This window comes from Nycticebus coucang, chromosome 7, assembly GCF_027406575.1.
Source record: "Nycticebus coucang isolate mNycCou1 chromosome 7, mNycCou1.pri, whole genome shotgun sequence".
NCBI classification, from domain to species: domain Eukaryota; kingdom Metazoa; phylum Chordata; class Mammalia; order Primates; family Lorisidae; genus Nycticebus; species Nycticebus coucang.
The window spans coordinates 65,954,421-65,974,178 of record NC_069786.1 but is presented as its reverse complement, the minus strand read 5'-3'; the positions used below and the strand labels follow the sequence as shown (position 1 = coordinate 65,974,178).

At 45.2% G+C, this 19,758-nt stretch overlaps 1 protein-coding gene and 1 pseudogene across 1 annotated transcript in view; both read right to left on the bottom strand.

The window, feature by feature from the left end:
* Positions 1–1,464: 1,464 nt before the first annotated feature.
* LOC128590543 (DNA-directed RNA polymerases I, II, and III subunit RPABC4-like) lies at positions 1,465–1,700 on the bottom strand (annotated as a pseudogene).
* A 1,751-nt stretch (positions 1,701–3,451) lies between these two features.
* KLHL23 (kelch like family member 23) overlaps positions 3,452–19,758 on the bottom strand; it is a 54,367-nt gene continuing 38,060 nt past the window's right edge. Inside the window, exons 4-5 of the transcript XR_008381291.1 lie at positions 6,107–6,341; positions 3,452–4,312 (exon numbers count right to left, since the gene is read on the bottom strand). The gene's annotated coding sequence lies outside the window, so the exon portion shown is untranslated. The remainder of the gene's footprint in view (positions 4,313–6,106; positions 6,342–19,758) is intronic.

Below are 19,758 nucleotides of genomic sequence, written 5' to 3'. Positions count from 1 at the left end.
CGCCCAGTGGGCGGGGCCGCAGACCTGCGAGGGCTGGCGCCTCGCTCTGGCATGCGCAGCGGCGCAGGCTCCCACGGACCTCAGAGACTGGGTTAAAACTCAGGGCAAGTGTGCTTGGGATGGCTTCTTATTTGTGTTAGGATAAATTATTTATTTTTGAGTATTTGTGGATAGCATCTGTATCCTAGGTCTTCCTCTGGTCCTCCATTCACATAAAGTGTTTCTTTTTCTTTTTTCTTTCTTTTCTTTTTTTTTAGAGACAGAGTCTCACTTTATCGCCCTTAGTAGAGTGCAGTAGCATCACAGCTCACAGCAACCTACTACTCTTGGGCTTAAGCGATTCTCTTGCCTCAGCCTCCGAAGTAGCTGGAACAACAGGTGCCTGCCACAACACCAGCCTTTTTTGTTGTTGTTGTTGTTGTTGTGGTTGGCATTGTTGTTTTAGCTGGCCTGGGCTAAGTGTTTGGTTTTTTTAATTTCATATTATACTTTTCAAAATATATTTTATTTCATATTTAAAGTTTTTAGTTTATGTGTATCTCCAAACTACATCGTGTTGAAATAGCTCCAAAAATAAAAAAAAGATAAGTGAAACTTTTTTTTTTTTTTGTAGAGACAGAGTCTCACTGTACCGCCCTCTGGTAGAATGCCGTGGCGTCACACGGCTCACAGCAACCTCTAACTCTTAGGCTTACGCGATTCTCTCACCTCAGCCTCCCGAGCAGCTGGGACTACAGGCGCCCGCCACAACGCCCGGCTATTTTTTTTGTTGTTGCAGTTTGGCCCGGGCTGGGCTTGAACCCATCACCTTCGGTATATGGGGCCGGCGCCCTACTCACTGAGCTACAGGTGGCGCCTGTGGCTCAGCTCAGTGAAACTTTTTTTTATGTTCACATAACTTTTTTGTTACAGTATATTGTTATAATTATTATTATTTTTTTTTTGTAGAGACAGAGTCTCACTTTATGGCCCTCTGTAGAGTGCTGTGGCGTCACAGCTCACAGAATCCTCCAACTCCTGAGCTTAGGTGATTCTCTTGCCTCAGCCTCTCGAGTAGCTGGGACTACAGGCACCCGCCACAATGCTGGCTATTTTTTTGTTGCAGTTTGGCCGGGGTGGTTTTGAACCCAACACTCTCGGTATATGGGGCCCGTGCCTTACCGACTGAGCCACAGGCACTGCCCATAATTATTCTATTAGTTATTGTTGTTAATCTCTTAGTGTGCTTAATTTATAAATTAAATTTTATCACAGATATGTACATATAGGAAAACATAAAGTATGTGGGGTTTGGTACTATCTGAGGTTTTAGACATCCACTGAGGGTTTTGGAAAATAAAATATGCCCTGAGGATAAGTGGGGAGTATTACCGTATGCTATATAGAAATATATATGCAATAATGAGTAATACTAACCGGACAAATTAAAATATAAATGAAGACAATCTTCTGAATTCACATGTTTCATTGGGCATCAAAACCCACCAATCTTTTAGTCCTTTTCTTGTACATTATTCTGTATCCACATTCTCAGCATCTGATTGGATCCCTGGATTTTATTTCATTTTCTGTGTGACATTCTCCACAGACATGTATCATTGGCTCCTGCTTTGGGGGTTGAACATCCTTTTGGGTGTCCATTGTAGTCCAACGCCAGAATTTCCAATCCGACTGTATCCTACCCACGCAGCACTGCGAACCTTCCCCGACAAGTGAAATTTTTTTTAAAAAGCAGAGAGTCATGTAATGTTAGAGTTGGGAAAACAATAGAAAGAGCTGGATCTCTGGAATCAGACTGCCTTTGTTCAAATAATGGTTCTCCAGCTTACAAACTGTGTGACTTTGGACATGTTTATGTTTGTCTGTACTTCGTGTAAAAAGTATAGCAAATGAATAGCCGGGCTACTTAGGAGGGTGAGGAGGGAGAATCAGTCGAGCCCAAGAGTTTGAGGTTGCTGTTAGCTATGACGCCATGGTGCTCTACCCAGGGCGACAGCTTGAGACTCTGTCTTCAAAAAAAAAAAAAAGTGTAACAAATGAGAAATATCACCTGCTGCAAGCAATTGTTATGAGCATTAACTGTAATGCAATATTGTCAATCTAAAAGAAAAAAGTGAGGCAAAACTTACGTTAACTACAGAATTCAGGGTGGCACCTGTGGCTCAGAGGAGTAGGCACCAGCCCCATATGCCGGAGGTGGCAGGTTCAAACCCAGCCCCGGTCAAAAAAAAAAAAAAAAAAACTACAGAATTCATTTGGGCCAAGACTGAGGACTGCAACCAGGAGCATTGATTTAACTTGCCCTGTATATATGCTCCATTTAGCAGCAGTGAAAAGTGGGGGGTTTTTTGTTGTTGTTTTTGTTTGTTTTTGAGCAACTCTCACCCTCTTGCCCCAGACAAGAGTGTGATGGGAAGGCCTAACTCACAGCAACCTCAAACTCCTGGGCTCAAGCAATCATCCTGCCTCAGCCTCCTGAGTAGCTGGGAGAGAATACAGGTGCCCAGCACAGCGCCCTTTCTATTTTTAGTAGAGGCTGGTCTTGGTCTTGCACAGGCTGGTTTCAAAACTCGTGAACTCAAGTGATCCTCCTCCTTGGGCCTCCCAAAGTGCTAGGAGTACAAGTGTGAACCACCATGCCAGGCCTACAGGTGGGGTTTTTAAAGGAGAAAAGGGGAAGTTCCTAAATTGTCTACTAAGAATTTACAATAAGGCGTGGTGGCTCACGCCTGTAGTCCCAGCCCTGTGGGAGGCCGAGGCGGGTGGATTGCCTGAGCTCAGAGGTTCGAGACCAGTATGAACAGCAGTGAGCCAGAGTAAGACCCCATTTCTACTAACATCAAGAACATCGCCAGAGGAAGAAGAAAATGAACAACAAAAAAGAGTACTTCAAACGAAGAAGAATGAACAAGGAAGTTGAAATTTAAAAAAATAAATAAATAAAAGAATTTACAATAAAATAACGTAAGTTATATATTGTTCTTTGCCCCAGCCCGCAGGGAATTCAACGGAGACCTGGGAAACAAAGGGGTCAGTCGAATGAGGGGACAAGAGACACGAAAGAATGAGAGCAAGTCAAGAATCTGATCAAGCTCCAAAGAGTTTATTTTTTTTTTTTTTGTAGAGACAGAGTCTCACTGTACCGCCCGAGGGTAGAGTGCTGTGGCGTCACACAGCTCACAGCAACCTCTAACTCTTGGGCTTACGCGATTCTCTCGCCTCAGCCTCCCAAACAGCTGAGACTACAGGCACCCGCCACAACGCCCGGCTATTTTTTTGTTGCAGTTTGGCTGGGGCTGGGCTTGAACCCATCACCCTTGGTATATGGGGCCGGCGCCCTACTCACTGAGCCACAGGCGCCACCCTGAAGAGTTTATTTTTTCAGCTGGGTTTATAAGCACACAAACGAGGAAGTAACTAAGGGCTATTCCTAACAGGGCGGGGAGGGGGCTAGTTTCTGGAAAATTACTAGGAGAAGGACCCTAAGGCAGGGGGTGCATTTTTGAGGAGATATGCAAGGGGAAAGTACCATTGCTGTTTATGGTTGAATTCCTGAGAATAGTTTGCTCGTAAAATCAAGATAGCAAGGGGCATTTTTGTGAGATGTTTTGGCTCCCGGCATCTCCTCCCTTTTAGTTTTTTAAATTGTTGGGGTCTGTCAGTTGTCGGCGTAGAAGAGAGGGCATTAACCTTTTGGGGGGAAGTATTGACCTGATTCCTCCCACGGGCATAATGACCGCATGATAAGTTTGAGCGTCTTTTGGGGAGGAGAGGAGAAATTTTTAAGACGCTAACATCTATGCAAATCAGGTTTGCTTCCAAGGGACTCAGAGAGGCTGTTTATGCCTTCCCTTTGCAGTGTCTTTATTGCACCCCGTAAAAAGGTACCCAGGTTGTACTCACATATGATGGTGAGTCAACGTGCATAGCTCTGAGTGCTTACATGGTTCCCGGAGGAATATCTTCGTTGTTAGGTTCAGCAAGGCCCCCGTCTGCAAGGTCAAGTCTATGATAATGGACTTGAATGGGTTTTGATGCCAGGGAGTCAATCTGTGATTTGATAAAATTCATGATTTTGTTAAGAATAATGGGTCCAAGGGTGATTATTAATAGCAAGCTAATAAGGGGACCTACAAGGGGCATGAGTAAGGAGTACATGGAGGATTTCCACCACTCGTTTGCCTCAGAAGAAAATTTTTGTTTTTGTAAATCTACAAGCGAAGGGCTTGGTGACTGTTGGAACAGGTTGGCCCAGTGCTGGGAGGCAGAAAATCAGGAGATAAGGCAGCATCATGGATGGAAATCCGTGGTTCTGGAAGGGAAAGGAGAAAGAGAATCTTAGGGAGGTTTTTCTCCCTGGATTTTAGAATTGTTATCAATTTGTTTTACTAATCTTTCAGGCAGCCATCTGGCTGCATTTTTTTTTTGGTATCAAATAGGCATACGGATCCTCGGCCCCAGATAAGAACTGGGTCTGGGCCGTTCCATTTTGAGGTGAGTGGATCCTTCCATAGGACTGTGGCATAATTGTTATTTGTTTCTGGGTGCCAAAGGCGGTCAGCGGCAGACTTGCCCTGGGCATCCATATTTAAAAAAATTAAGGACAAATAGGGCATGATGAAGAATGTTTCTTGGGGATCCTTTCGTGGGGTATAATTCTCCCTTTTTTAATTTGTGAAAGGTATTTTTAAGGGTTTGATGAGCATGTTCAACGATGCCCTGTCGAATATTGGCCAAGGAGGTAGTTGCCGATCCCTTGGGAGGGAGCTTTCTCCATGCCTTGAGGGCAGCATTCTGTATTTGGGCCAGGAGCCCGGGGGAAAATTTAGCTTGTGTAATGTTAGTATCATAGGGACTACGTCCCATGAGTTTATCCCTAGTCTATTTCTTGGAGGTCTTATTTTCAAGATTACGGGCTGCTGTTTCTTTGCAGTTATCAGCATATTTGGTTCTCCAGAGGACTTAATCACCTCCAGGCAGGGTGGCGTGGGTTATAAAGAACCAGTCATTTGGGGTGAGCCACCGCTCACTCTGAGATTCAACTATAGATATAGTGAAAGGGGCTGTGGGGCCATAGAGGGACACAGCAGTTTTTAATTCTTTAACATGCTTGAAATTCAAGCGACGATACTGCTGATCGGCAGTTTCAGCTTTTTCAGCATCTGAGTCGGAGGCCTCGTGGTCATTATCCGAGGCATCATCTGCCGAGGGGTGTTCGTTCCCATCAGAGGGAGGTTTTGGTTCTGATTCGGGAGGGGGATTCCCTTTTATCTTAGTTACAGGAAAGGCGTGCAGCGCCTTTAAAGGTTTTTGTTTTGAGCTATGTTTATGGAATGTTAGGGTGAGGGGGGGATTTTTAGCTCCAATTCTAAAGCACGTAACTCTTGAATGAGTTTTAAATGTTCCTTCCTTGTTTGGAGTAAGTCCTTAAGGGAGGAGACCTCTTGACATAATTTGCGTTTGACATTTTCAATTGGAGTGTCTACACCTAGAATTGGAGCACAAAATGGAGGGGCAGAAGCATAGGAAGGGGGATGATTTAGGACGGAAGGGAAGGGAGGCCAGTTAGAATTAGCGGCCTCCTCTTCCAGGTGGTCGTTTCTTCGGGGGAGAGGGAGTTGGGAGGGGGCTCCTCGAGGGAGGGGTATAGGGAATTAATAGGAGGTTTGAGAGGTTCAGGATTGGGGGGAGTGTCAGGCTCAGGCATAGGAACAGAAACAGAAGGGCAGGCTGAGGGTGGTCTGGAGTGTTCTTTAAGCGTCTTCTCTCCTTCTTTAACAACTTCTTGGATATCAGGCCATTGGTTGTAAGTTTTTAAAATTTCATAGATCAAGTTCCAGTAGGAAAATGCCTGAATGGGGATTTTTTCGGGGCCAAATGTTCTATAATAATCTTTCAGACAATCACCGACTCTAGTCCATCTCAGAACATCAATAGTGCCTTCTTGGGGGAACCAAGGACAGATATCACCAATAAAAACAAAAAATTTATAGAGATCTTTTTTCTTTACCCGAATTCCTCGTGTCTTGAGGGACTCCTTGAGTCCCTGAATAAACAAGTCATGTTTACTTAACGTTTGTCCTATAAACTTGTTGCTTTCTCTTACCTTGACGGATCAGACTCACAGGTGGGCAATTCTGCAGCGATCGCGGTGCGGATCTTCACTCACGTCCTTCTTGTGGCGTGGCGATCACAGTATGGATTTTCACTCACAACCTTGGTGTTGCGGCAATCCAATGATACGGGTACCCTTACCGGCAGCAACGTTCGATGACACCCCCGTACCCTTGCCCCACGTTTGGGCGCCAATTGCCCCGGCCCATGGGGAATTCAACGGGGACCTGGGAAACAAAGGGGTCAGTCGAATGAGGGGACAAGAGACACGAAAGAATGAGAGCAAGTCAAGAGTCTGATCAAGCTCTGAAGAGTTTATTTTTTCAGCTGGGCTTATAAGCATTCAAACGAAGAAGTAACTAAGGGCTATTCCTAACAGGGCGCGGAGGGGGCTAGTTTCTGGAACATTACTAAGAGAAGGACCCTAAGGCGGGGGGTGCATTTTTGAGGAGATATGCAAGGGGAAAGTACAGTTGCTGTTTACAGTTGAATTCCTGAGAATAGTTTGCTCGTAAAATCAAGATAGCAAGGGGCATTTTTGTGAGATGTTTTGGCTCCCAGCAGTTCTTTGTATCAGAAACACATAATGGATGAAGGAGCTAGTCAGGAACAAAATGTGTTTGAATTATTGCTCCCCCAAAATGTATTAAATAATTGGGTTTAGGGGCGATATGACTGAATTCCCCTACTCCTGTCTCTCTGGGCTTGATAAGTTTTGTATAGCTCGGATTATTTTGAGCTATTTTTCTTTTCTTATTCTCCGCCCACCTCATCAAAAATCTTCCCATGGAAGCATTTTGTTTATTGGGGGGGAGGATTTTTTGTGGGTTTTTTTTGTTTGTTTGTTTGTTTAAGACAGGATCTTACATTATGGCCCTTGGTAGAGTGCTGTGGCGTCACACAGCTCATAGCAACCTCCAACTACTGGGCTTAAGTGATTCTCTTGCCTCAGCCTCCCAAGAAGCTGGGACTACAGGCACCCACCACAACACCTGGCTATTTTTTTGTTGCAGTTCACCCAGGGCCAGGTTTGAACCCACCACCTGGCACTCTCGGTATATGGGGCCGGTGCCCTGCTGACTCAGCCACAGGTGCTGTCTGTGTTTTTCTTTTTAGAAACTTGTTATGTTGCCCAGGCTGGTCTTTATTTTTTATTTATTTATTTATTTTTGAGGCAAGGCCCAGACTGGTCTTTAATGGCCTCAACAATCATCCTTCCTTCCCCTCCCAAAGTGATGGGATTGTAGGTGTAAGCCCATTGCCCCTTACAACAGTATTGAGGATCAATCCAGGTTTAGGTTAGAGCAATATGCATTCTTTTTTTTTTGTTTGTTTGTTTTTTTTGTAGAGACAGAGTCTCACTTTATCACCCTTGGTAGAGTGCCGTGGCGTCACACAGCTCACAGCAACCTCCAACTCCTAGGCTTAGGTGATTCTCTTGCCTCAGCCTCCCAAGTAGCTGGGATTACAGGCGCCTGCCACAACGCCCGGCTGTTTTTTTGTTGCAGTTTGGCCGGGGCCGGGTTTGAACCCACCACCCTCGGCATGTGGGGCCGGCGCCCTACCCGCTGAGCCACAGGCGCCGCCCGCAATATGCATTCTTTATCCCTTATCACTGGGAAGGCTTATTCCCAGACAGGCCTCATTAAAGTCATTGAGTTATATAACTGCTGCCACTTGTTGAATAATGTCTAGTGTTCGGAATGTTATGCTTTTTGTTTTCTCAGAAGAAGTAAAACAATGAGAGATACATAGTAAAATCTATTCCATTGGGGATTTAGTCCAAATTTTAGGAAACTAACAAAAACTCAAAAACAATGTCCAGGACTGGAATCTAATAATAGATATCCTATAATTTTCCTCTGAAACATATTCTTTCTTGGGTGGCGCCTGTGGCTCGGAGGAGTAGGACGCCGGCCCCATATACTGGAGGTGGTGGGTTCAAACCCGGCCCCGGGCAAAAACTGCAAAAAAAAAAACATATTTTTTCTCTCACTGGTTCCCCACTTCTGCCAAAGATAAATCTTAGCAGGACCAATTTGCTTGCAAAGTAAGTTTAGTATTATACTTGGTCTGATTATTTTCATAAAGTATAACAAGAATAGTGATCGGCCACATGCACACTTTTTTTTTCCTGAGACAGAGACTCACTCAGTCACCCTGGGTAGAGTGCCGTTTCATCAAAGCTGACAGCAACCTCAAACTCTTGGGCTCAAGAAACCTCTTGTCTCAGCCTCCTGAGTAGCTGGGACTAGAGGTACCTGCCACAATGCCCAGCTAGAGATGGGGTCTCACTTTGTTCAGGTTGGTCTCGAACTCCTAAGCACTTTAGCCTCCCAGAGTGCTAGAATTACAGATATGAGCCACTGTGTGCTCAGTTTCACTTTGTTCTTAAACACAGGTCTTTCTCTATTTCCAAAACTGGAATTCAGTGGCCTGATCATAACTCATTGCAACCTTAAACCCCTGGGCCCAAGCTATCTTCCCACCTCAGCTTATGCCAGTGTTTTTCAACCATTTTTTTATCTCATGGCACACTTAAACCTACAGTTAAACGTACGCAGTACACTTAAATTATGTTGATCCAAAAAAAGGATATACTTACTGTGCTTTGGACTTCTTTTGAAAATAATTTAATTAATGATCTTTAAAATGTTTCATGGAATGCCTAACATCTCATGGCACACCAATGTGCCTGAGCACATGGTTGAAAATCACTGGCCTAGGCCAGGCAATGATTTACACTTGTAATTTTAGCACTCTGGAAGGCTGGGGCAGGTGAATTGCTTGAGCTCAGGAGTTTGAGACCAGCCGGAGCAAGTGGGAGACACTGTCTCTAATAAAAATAGAAAAACTTGGGCGGCGCCTGTGGCTCAGCGGGTACGGGCGCCGGTCCCATATGCCGGAGGTGGCGGGTTCAAACCCAGCCCCGGCCAAATTAAAAAAAAAAAAAAAAAAAAAAAAGAAAAACTTTGCTCAGCGCCTGTGGCACAGTGGTTATGGCTCCAGCCACATACACCGAGGGTGGCAGGTTGGAATCCAGCCCAGGCCAGCCAAGCAACAATGACAATTGCAACAGAAAAATAGTCAGGCATTGTGGCAGGCACCTGTAGTCCCAGCTACATGTGAGGCTGAAGCAAGAGAATCGCTTAAGCCTAAGAGTTTGAGGTTGCTGTGAGCTATGATGTCACAGCACTGTACTGAGGGTGACATAGTGAGACTCTGTCTCAAAAAAAAAAGGGAAGAAGGAAAAGAAAAGAAGGGTGGCACCTGTGGCTCAGTGAGTAGGGCGCCGGCCCCATATACCGAGGGTGACGGGTTCAAACCCGGCCCCGGCTGAATTGCAACCAAAAAATAGGCGGGCGTTGTGGCGGGCGCCTGTAGTCCCAGCTGCTCAGGAGGCTGAGGCAGGAGAATCGCTGAAGCCCAAGAGCTGGAGGTTGCTGTGAGTCCTGTGACATCATGGCACTCTACTGAAGGCACTCTCTGTCTCTACAAAAAAATAAAGAAAGAAAGAAAAAGAAAAACTAGCCAGGCATCTGGTGGCGCCTGTGGCTCAGTGCGTAGGGCGCTGGCCCCATACACTGAGGGTGGCAGGTTCAAACCCGGCCCCAGCCAAACTGCAACAAAAAAATAGCTGGGCGTTGTGGCGGACACCTGTGGTCCCAGCTACTTGGGAGGCTGAGACAGGAGAAGCACCTAAGCCCAGGAGTTGGAGGTTGCTGTGAACTGTGCGATGCCAAGGCACTCTACTGAGGGCAATAAAGTGAAACTCTGTCTCAACAAAAAAAAAAAAACTAGCCAGGCATCATGTCAGGCGCCTGTCGTCCCAGCTACTCTGGAGGCTGAGGCAAGAGAATTGTTCAAGTCCCATAGTTTGAGGTTGCTGTGAACTGTGACACCATAGTACTCTACCCAGGGTGACGGAGTGAAACTCTGTCTCAAAAAAAAAAGAAAGAAAGAAAAGAAAAGAAAAGATAATCACTGGCCTACATACCAGCTAGCACTATAGGGAGCACCACATACCTGCCTAAAAATTTTTAATTTTTTTGTAGTGATGAGAATCTCACTATATTGCCCATCTGGTCTTGAACTCCTGGACTCAAGCATTCCTCCTGCATTGGCCTCCCAGAACACTGGGATTAGCCAGGCCCACTGGCTGACATCTATAATCCTAGCACTCTGGGAAGCTGAGGTGGGTGGATAGCTTGAGCTCACAAGTTTGAGACCAGCCTGAGCAAAAGCGAAACCCTGTCTCTACCAAAAATAGAAAATCTTAGGCACTCTACTGAGGGCAGCAAAATGAGATTGTGTCTCAAAAAAAACAAACAAAACACTGGGAGTACAGGCATGAGCTACCCTACCTAACTCTATATATTATCTTTTTTTTTTTTTTTTGTAGAGGCAGAGTCTCACTTTACGGCCCTCAGGTAGAGTGCCGTGGCTTCACACAGCTCACAGCAACCTCCAACTCCTGGGCTTAAGCGATTCTCTTGCCTCAGCCTCCCGAATAGCTGGGACTACAGGCGCCCGCCACAATGCCCGGCTATTTTTTGGTTGCAGTTTGGCCGGGGCTGGGTTTGAACCCGCCACCCTCGGTATATGGGGCCGGCGCCTTACCGACTGAGCCACAGGCGCCGCCCTATATATTATCTTTTAAGTTATCTTTGCTAGAACAGTCATAAGGAATTTCAGATTACACCTTTAAAATCCTTTTTTTTTTTTTTTGTAGAGACAGAGTCTCACTGTACCGCCCTTGGGTAGAGTGCCATGACGTCACACAGCTCACAGCACCCTCTAACTCAAAAATCATTTTACAACAAAGATATTTCCACCAGAATGTTTATTGCACCCTAATTCTCACTGTACCGCCCTCAGGTGGAGTGCTGTGGCGTCACAGGGCTCACAGCAACCTCTAACTCTTGGGCTTACGCGATTCTCTTGCCTCAGCCTCCCGAGCAGCTGGGACTACAGGCACGCGCCACAACACCTGGCTATTTTTCTGTTGCAGTTTGGCCGGGGCTGGGTCCGAACCCGCCATTCTCGGCATATGGGGCTGGCGCCCTACTCACTGAGCCACAGGCGCCGCCTAAAATCCTTTTTTTTAATGTTATAGTTTTTTTAACTTAATTTTTTAAAAACCATAACTGTATAATTTATGGGGTACAATGTGATGATGTGATATATAATGTGGAATGCTTAAATCAAACTAACATAACCATCACCTCACTTATTTTTGCGGTAAGACATTTATAATATACTCTTAGTGTTTTGAAATGTACCTTTGCATTGTACACATTAGTTGAGAGCCTATGTTTAGGAAATCCCTGCCTTCCACTTGCCGTCCACCTCCCCTCCCCTCTCTCTCTTCCCTCTCTCTCCTCTTCCCTTCTTTTTTCTGGACTATCTTTGTGTTTTGTCATTTGTATGACTGTGTAAGTGTTTATATATGGTTTCATAACAGTATTAAGGACACTGGATACTTTTTTCCATGCTTTTTTTAAATCAGAGCCTCAAGCTGTCACCCTGGATAGAATGCTGTGGTATCATAGCGCATAGCAACCGCCAACTCAGGCTCAAGCAATACTCTTGGCTCAGTTTTTCTATTTTAGTAGAGATAGGGTCTCGCTTTTGCTCAGGCTGGTCTCAAACTCGTGAGCTCAAGCAATCCACCCACCTCAGCTTCCCAGAGTGCTAGGATTACAGGAGTGAGCCACCGTGCCTGCCCTTTTTTTCCATTCTTGAGATACTTTACTAAGAATATTTAACAGCTCCATCTAGGTAAACATAAAAGATGTAAAGTCGGGCGGTGCCTATGGCTCAAGGGGGTAGGGCGCCGGCCCCATATGCTGGAGGTGGCGGCTTCAAGCCCAGCCCTGGCCAAAAACTGAAAAAAAAAAAAAAAAAAAAAAAAAAAAAAGATGTAAAGTCTCCATCTTTTTATGGTTGCATAGTATTCCATGATATACATATACCACAATTTGATGGGCATTTAGACTGCTTCCACAACTAGGCTATTATGAATTAGGATGCAATAAACATTCTGGTGGAAATATCTTTGTTGTAAAATGATTTTTGTTCATCTGGGTAGATACTGAGTGATGATATTGCAGGTTCAAATGGTAGGTCAACTTTTAATTCCTTGAGAATTCTCCATACTTCTTTCCAAAAAGGCTGCATTAGTTTACAATACCACAAGCAGTGTAGAAGTGTTCCCTTCTCTCCATATCTATGCCAACATCTGCAGTTTGGGGCTTTTTGTAATGTGAGCTAATCTTACTGGAGTTAGGTGATATCTCAAAGTGGTTTTGATTTGCATTTCTCTGGTGATTAAAGATGATGAGCTTTTTTTTTTGCTGTTTTTGGCTGGGGCTGGGTTTGAACCTACCACCTCCAGTGTATGGGGCCAGCTGCCCATGATGATGAGCATTTTGCATGTGTTTGTTGGCCATTCACCTGCCATCATCAGAGAGAAGTTTCTGTTCAAGTCTCTTGCCCACAAAGAAATGGGGTTGTTTGTTCTTTTCTTACTGATTAATTTGAGTTCTCTGTAGATTCTAGTTATCAGACCTTTGTTGGAAACATAACCTGCAAAAATATTCTTCTATTCTGAAAGCTGTCTGTTTGCTTTCTTACAGTGCCCTTAGCTGTGCAGAAGTTTTTTAGCTTGATCAGATCCCAGTAATATATTTTTGGTGTTTCTTCAGTTGCCAGGGGGCTCCTCCTCATAAAATATTTTCCAAGGCCAATATCTTCATGAATCTTTCCCTACACTCTCTTCTAGTATTTTTGTAGTTTCATGTCTTAAGTTTAAATCTTTTTTCCAGTGAGAATCAATTCTTTTTTTTTTATTTTTTATTGAAGTGTAACATAGATACAGGAAAGTGTACAGCTCACTGGATTTATTTATTATTTTTTTTTTTTTGTAGAGACAAAGTCTCACTGTACCGCCCTTGGGTAGAGTGCTGTGGCGTCACACGGCTCACAGCAACCTCTTAACTCTTGGGCTTACGCGATTCTCTTGCCGCAGCCTCCCGAGCAGCCGGGACTACAGGCGCCCGTCACAACGCCCGGCTATTTTTTTGTTGCGGCCGGGGCCGGGTTTGAACCCGCCACCCTCGGTATATGGGGCCAGCGCCCTACTCACTGAGCCACAGGCGCCGCCCTATTTATTTATTTTTAGAGACAGAGTCTCACTTTATCATGGTTGGTAGAGTGCTATAACATCACAGCTCACAACAACCTCCAACTCCGGGGTTTAGGCGATTCTCTTGCCTCAGCCTCCCGAGTAGCTGGGACTACAGGCGCCCGCCACAACGCCCGGCTATTTTTCGTGTTGCAGTTTGGCCGGGGCTGGGTTCGAACCCACCACCATCGGTATATGGGGCCGGGGCCCTGCTCACTGAGCAACAGGCGCCGCCTGAGAATCAATTCCGCACTCCACAAAGCCAAGTTGTGGAGTGCGGATTGTGAGATGAGAAGACCCCCAAAGCCCAGGAGGTATATTCAAGAAACGACCCCCAACTGCTTCTCTTTCCTTCCTAAAACAATAGCCCTTTCTCCTCGCTCCCTCAGCCAGAAGTCACAGAACTTCTATATACTTTTCTGTCTTTTGCCTAAAAGCACGTAACCTTCTCTCCTTAAAGTTCATCTTTATCTCATATACTATTACTTCCCACTTGCTTTCCTTACTGATTTGCGACATTGTTAGTATAAGCAACCTTGTTTAGGTACTACATAAATAAAGCTGTTCACAGGGTCTGGTGCTGGCTGCAGTCATCGGCTGCACTAGACCTTTTGATCCCATCCTTCTCTCTTGTGTGATCTGTGTCTTATTTTCTCAATTCCCCACCCTTCCCCTCTGGTTTGTTTACTCTTCGTGCTGGTTCTTGAAAGGTGGCAATCTGAACATGGACCAGAGTACAGGATAGTAGGTACACACAGGTGAGGGAATCCCCTGTGACGAGAAAAGAGAAACTGCACAGTTCTTGAGTAAATTTGTTTTGAGGGGCAGTCATCAGGCGTAATAAATTATGGAACAGTCAGGCTGGAAGGAGTAAAAACTCTTTATTCAAATGCTTAAGTTTATGTTAAAAAGTCTTTATTCTAGGGTGGCGCCTGTGACTCAGTGAGCAGGGCGCGGGCCCCATATTCCGAGGGTGGCGGGTTCAAACCCAGCCCCGGCCAAACTGCAACCAAAAAATAGCCGGGCGTTGTGGCGGGCGCCTGTAGTCCCAGCTACTTGGGAGGCTGAGGCAAGAGAATCGCCTAAGCCCAGGAGTTGGAGGTTCCTGTGAGCTGTGTGACGCCACAGCACTCTACTGAGGGCAATAAAGTGAAACTCTGTCTCTACAAAAAAAAAAAGGTCTTTATTCTAGTGCTTAAATCTATGTTACAAGCCCATGGCTGTCATATTCATGTCACCCAGTTAGGGCGGTTTCTTTGCTTTGTTCAAGAAGTTTGTCCTTGGTGCCCCGAGGAAGGCATTGTTAAGGCCACTACCTGGAACAGAATAGGGGAGAAACTGTGTTCTTATTATACACCCAACAGACCTTCTAATGTTCCTGCTGATGCTTTCTCTCTTTGGTGACTAGTCAGGGACTGTTTAGATCCTGATCATGAACAGATGTGTTCACTTTTTCAGACAATAAATGTTTCTCCTTCTGCTCCAGCACAAAGACCCAAGTACGGTAAACCTCTTACCCTTGCATCTCAACAAGCCTTACAAAATGTACGAAAGTATGATGAGGTGAGGAGCGTTCCTCTTTTGTTTCAGATGAAGACCTTGATCCCTCTGGGCTATTGGCTATGGCTGGACTTCATGCACCACTTTGCCCACCATCTGCCCCCACTTCTAAATTTCTATTCCCACCACCTCCTTCTGTTATGTCAGGACAGATTTCCAAATCATCTTTGCAACTAACTTTAGGACAAGCTCCTGCACAAGGAGTTTTTTTTTTTTTTTTTTTTTTGAGACAGAGTCCCACTGTACCGCCCTTGGGTAGAGTGCCATGACGTCACACAGTTCACAGCAACCTCTAACTCTTGGGCTTACGCGATTCTCCTGACTCAGCCTCCGGAGCAGCCTGGACTACAGGCACCCGCCACAATGCCCTGGCTATTTTTTTGTTGTAGTTTGGCCGGGGCTGGGTTTGAACCCACCACCCTCAGCATATGGGGCCGGCGCCCTACTCACTGAGCCACAGGCGCCGCCTGCACGAGGAGTTTTTAAAATGGATTTCCTCTTTTCCAATTATTGAAACTGTTGATCAACAAAGCAATCAAGCTTGCCAGCATCAGCCTCTGTCTTTTAAAACTCTCAGAGAGCTGAACCAGGCTTGTGTACAGTGTGGTCCAGCTGCCGCATTTACTCTTGCCTTAGTGGATACTTTGTCTAATAATACTCTTCCACCTGAGGATTGGAAGTCTGTTGCAAAAGCATGCTTTTCTAGTGGTGATTACTTACTGTGGGAATCCCACTGGGCTGCAGAACAGGCGGAAGATAATTGGCAACAAAATAGCCCTTTCACTGCAGATGTTCTTTAGGGAGAAAGACCTTGAGCCTCTATGGCAGCTCAATTTAATTATCCTGCTGAAGCCTACCAAAAAATTAATCAGGCTCAGAGCCCATAGCTCAGTGAGTAGGGTGCCAGCCACGTACACTGAGGCTGGCGTACACTGAGGCTGGCAGGTTTGAGCCTGGCCCAGACCTGTTAAACAACAATGAAAACTGCAAGAAAACTGCAAGAAAAAAATAGCCGGGAGTTGTGGCAGGCGCCTGTAGTCCCAGCTACTTGGGAGGCTGAGGCAAGAGAATGGCTTAAGCCCAAGAGTTTGAGATTGCTGTGGGCTGTGATGCCACAGCACTCTACCAAAGGCAACACAGTGACACTCTGTCTCAAAAAAAAAAATTTTTTTTTTAACCAATTGGTATTATAAACTTGGAGGAAGTTACCTACCTCTAGTGTTAAGACTGAAGAATTAAGTAAGATTAGTCAAGGGACAGATGTGTTATTGGATGGATGCGAGATATCAAGACCCAAAGTCAATTAATATAGTGCCAATTCGGAAGTCTTTATTAAAGAAAAGACAGAACGGCTGGCTGTTCCCCCAAGATGGAGAGCAGCCCAGACCACCGGTAGAGTTCAGCTTATATAATGTGGGCTGATCAATATAACCCAATCTTGGGTTTGTTTGCATGATCAGAAAATTGTAGAGGCAGGTATTGTTTAAATGCTTACAGGGTGTACAATAAAAATAATCACAGACATCCAGTCACATTGGTTTTAGTCATTCCTTCTAACAATATCTTTCTAGCCACCATGTTGGATTGGGCCTCTCAGTATGGTGGGGGTTGCGGAGAGTAAATTGGGGAAGTGTGGACTAGTTTCTGCAGCTCGGACTTTTTCAGCACCACTACCTCTGCTTCCCCTTCTTTTCCTTCTGTCTCCTTTAACATTTCATTAAACAATAAATAGTTTATTTTTATTTATTTATTTTTTTGGTAGAGACAGAGTCTCACTTTACCGCCCTCAGTAGAGTGCCATGATGTCACAAAACTCACAGCAACCTCCAGCTCTTGGGCTTTAGCGATTCTCCTGCCTCAGCCTCCCGAGTAGCTGGGACTACAGGCGCCCGCCACAACGCCCGCCTATTTTTTGATTGCAGTTCAGCTGGGGCTGGGTTTGAACTCGCCACCCTCGGTATATGGGGCCGGTGCACTACTCACTGAGCCACAGGCGCCACCCAATAAACAGTTTATTATTTCTTACACACTTATACTATACTTAATGTCTAATGCTTTTACCGTTTATCATTTATTAATCTTTTTGTTATCTATTTTACCTACTCCTAAACTATTGTTAAGCCTTAGTAACTTCCCTAAACTACTGTTAAGAAGTCTTCCTCCCCTCTCCCGCTAATGATCTCCCGTCTTGCTGATTTAGCAGGCTGATTTACCCAGAATTTAAGGGTGAAGCAAAAAGGAAGGCAACAAAGGGTGGGGTGTGAGGGTGACAGGATTTTTATCCCATCCTAGATGAACCTTATCAAGATTTTGTCTCTTGCCTTTTACAGGCAGTTGGTCGCCTTGATACCCATGGTGAAGCAAGAATGATTCTTGTTAAATAACTACCATATGAAAATGCTAATTCAGTGTGGCACCTATGGCTCAGTGGGTAGGGCGCCAGCCCCATATACCAAGAGTGACAGGTTCAAACCCAGTCCCAGCCAGCTAAAATAGCAGTGACAACTGCAACAAAAAATAGCCGGGTTTTGTGGCAGGCACCTGTAGTCCCAGCTACTCGGGAGGCTGAGGCAAGAGAATCGCCTAAGCCCAAGAGTTGGAGGCTGGGCGGCGCCTGTGGCTCAAGGAGTAGGGCACCAGTCCCATATGCCAGAGGTGGTAGGTTCAAACCTAGCCCAGGCCAAAAAAAAAAAAAAAAAGAGTTGGAGGTTGCTGTGAGCTGTGATGCCATAGCACTCTACTGAGGGCAACAAGAATTTCCTACTGTTTATATTATTCATTTGCTCATCCACCCTGATTCTTTTATGCTGACCAATGACAGGACTCTCTGACTGCCTCTGGGTTATGTATAGCCCTAGGAAAAAAAAATGTTCCCCCCTTTACCTATTTGGGTCACCTCATTGAAAATAATTAGCTATACCCTCAAAAACTCCAGATTCATACTGATAAATCAACACTAAAATGGGTTTTAACTCCATATTATGGAATGTTGGCCACCCTTATTCTCAAAGGATAGAACCACCTCTGGCAACTTACAAGAAATGATCCCAATTTCTTTTTTTTTTTTGTAGAGACAGTCTCACTTTACCGCCTTCGTTAGAGTGCCATGATGTCACAGGACTCACAGCAACCTCTAGCTCTTGGGCTTCGGCGATTCTCCTGCCTCAGCCTCCCAAGCAGCTGGGACTACAGGCGCCCACCACAACGCCCGGCTATTTTTTGGTTGCAGTTCAGCCGGGGCTGGGTTTGAACCCGCCACCCTTGATATATGGGGCTGGTACCCTACTCACTGAGCCACAGGTGCCACCCGATCCCAATTTCATTTTGGTTAATCTCCACACTCTTAAACTTCAACTTAATAAGTGAAAGAAGAGGCTTGGTGCCTATAGCTCAGTGGCTAGGGCGCCAGCCACATATACCAGAGCTGGCAGGTTCAAACCCAGCCTAGGCCTGCCAAACGACAATGACAACTGCAACCAAAAAATAGCTGGGCATTGTGGCCAGTGCCTATAGTCCCAGCTACTTGGGAGGCTGAGTTTAAGCCTAAGAGTTCGAGGTTGCTGTGAGCAGTGATGCCACAGCACCCTACTGAGGGTGACATAGTAAGACTCTGCCTCAAAAAAAAGTTAAAGAAGAGAGAGACATACCCCAATACACTTCATAATCTTCTCTCTCATGCCCTTTTTACTTTAAAATTTTAAAATGTTGGTTTCAGGTGCACACAGCAGCAGAGTGGTTTTGTAATGCACCCAACTCTAAATAGCTTTAGGTGCTATGAAAGGACCCTCTGACTAGTATTTGGAAAGGACCTGGCCCTGTTCTAATATGGGGGAGAGGATATGTTTGTGTGTTTCCTAGAACAGCTGTCAGCCCTCACTGGCTTCCCAAATGGTTGGTCAGACATGGACCCAGAAGACCTTCATGTGCCACCTATGAAGAAGCTGAAATTGACACCCCAAGTGATCTAAGCCAAGATGTTGCAGATGAACAACATCTTCTGTTGTTCCTGACATGGGGACAACTAAAGAAGCTGACCCATGAAGGAACTGATTTTTTTTTTGAGACAGAGGCTCAAAGCTGTTGCCCTGGGTAGAGTGCCATGGCAACATCATAGCTCACAACCACCTCCAACTTTTGGGCTTAAGCGATCCTCTTGCCTCAGTTTTTTGTATTTTTAGTAGAGTTGGGGGGGGGTGTCTCGCTCTGGCTCAGGCTGGTCTCGAACACATGAGCTCAAGCAATCTATCCACCTCAGTCCCCCAGAGTGCTGGTACAGGCATGAGCCACGCACCCAGAGGAAGAAACTGATCTTATGCAACATTGTGTCAAGCCAGTAACCCATGAAAAACTTTTTACAGCTATGATAGCTATTATTTCTTGTTACTCTTATGTACAGTTGAAGTCAAGCAACTCCTCCAATTAAAATCATTTGTTCACAAATTTGCACTAACAAATTAGCACTAAGAAATAAAAAGGGAAGAGATGTGGAGCGCAGATTGTGAGGCAGCAAGACCCCCACAGGCCAGGAAGTGCATTCAAGGACTGTCCTCCAACTGCTTCTTTTCCCTTTCTGAAATAACAATAGCCCTTTCTCCTTGCTCCCTCTGCCAGAAGTCAAGGAACTTCTGTATACTTTTCTTTCGCCTAAAACGTAGCCTTCTCTCCCTAAAGTTAATCTCCACCCCGCTTACTATTACTTCCCACTTGCTTTCCTTGCTGATTTGCAACATTGTTAGTATAAGCAACTTTGTTTAGGTACTACATAAATAAAGCTGTTCACGTGGTTAGGTGCTGGCTGCAGTGGTCAGCTATGCTAGACCTCCTGATCCCATCCTTATTTTTTGTGTAATCTTTGTCTTTTATGTGTCTTTTTTTTTTTTTTTTTTTGAGACAGAGCC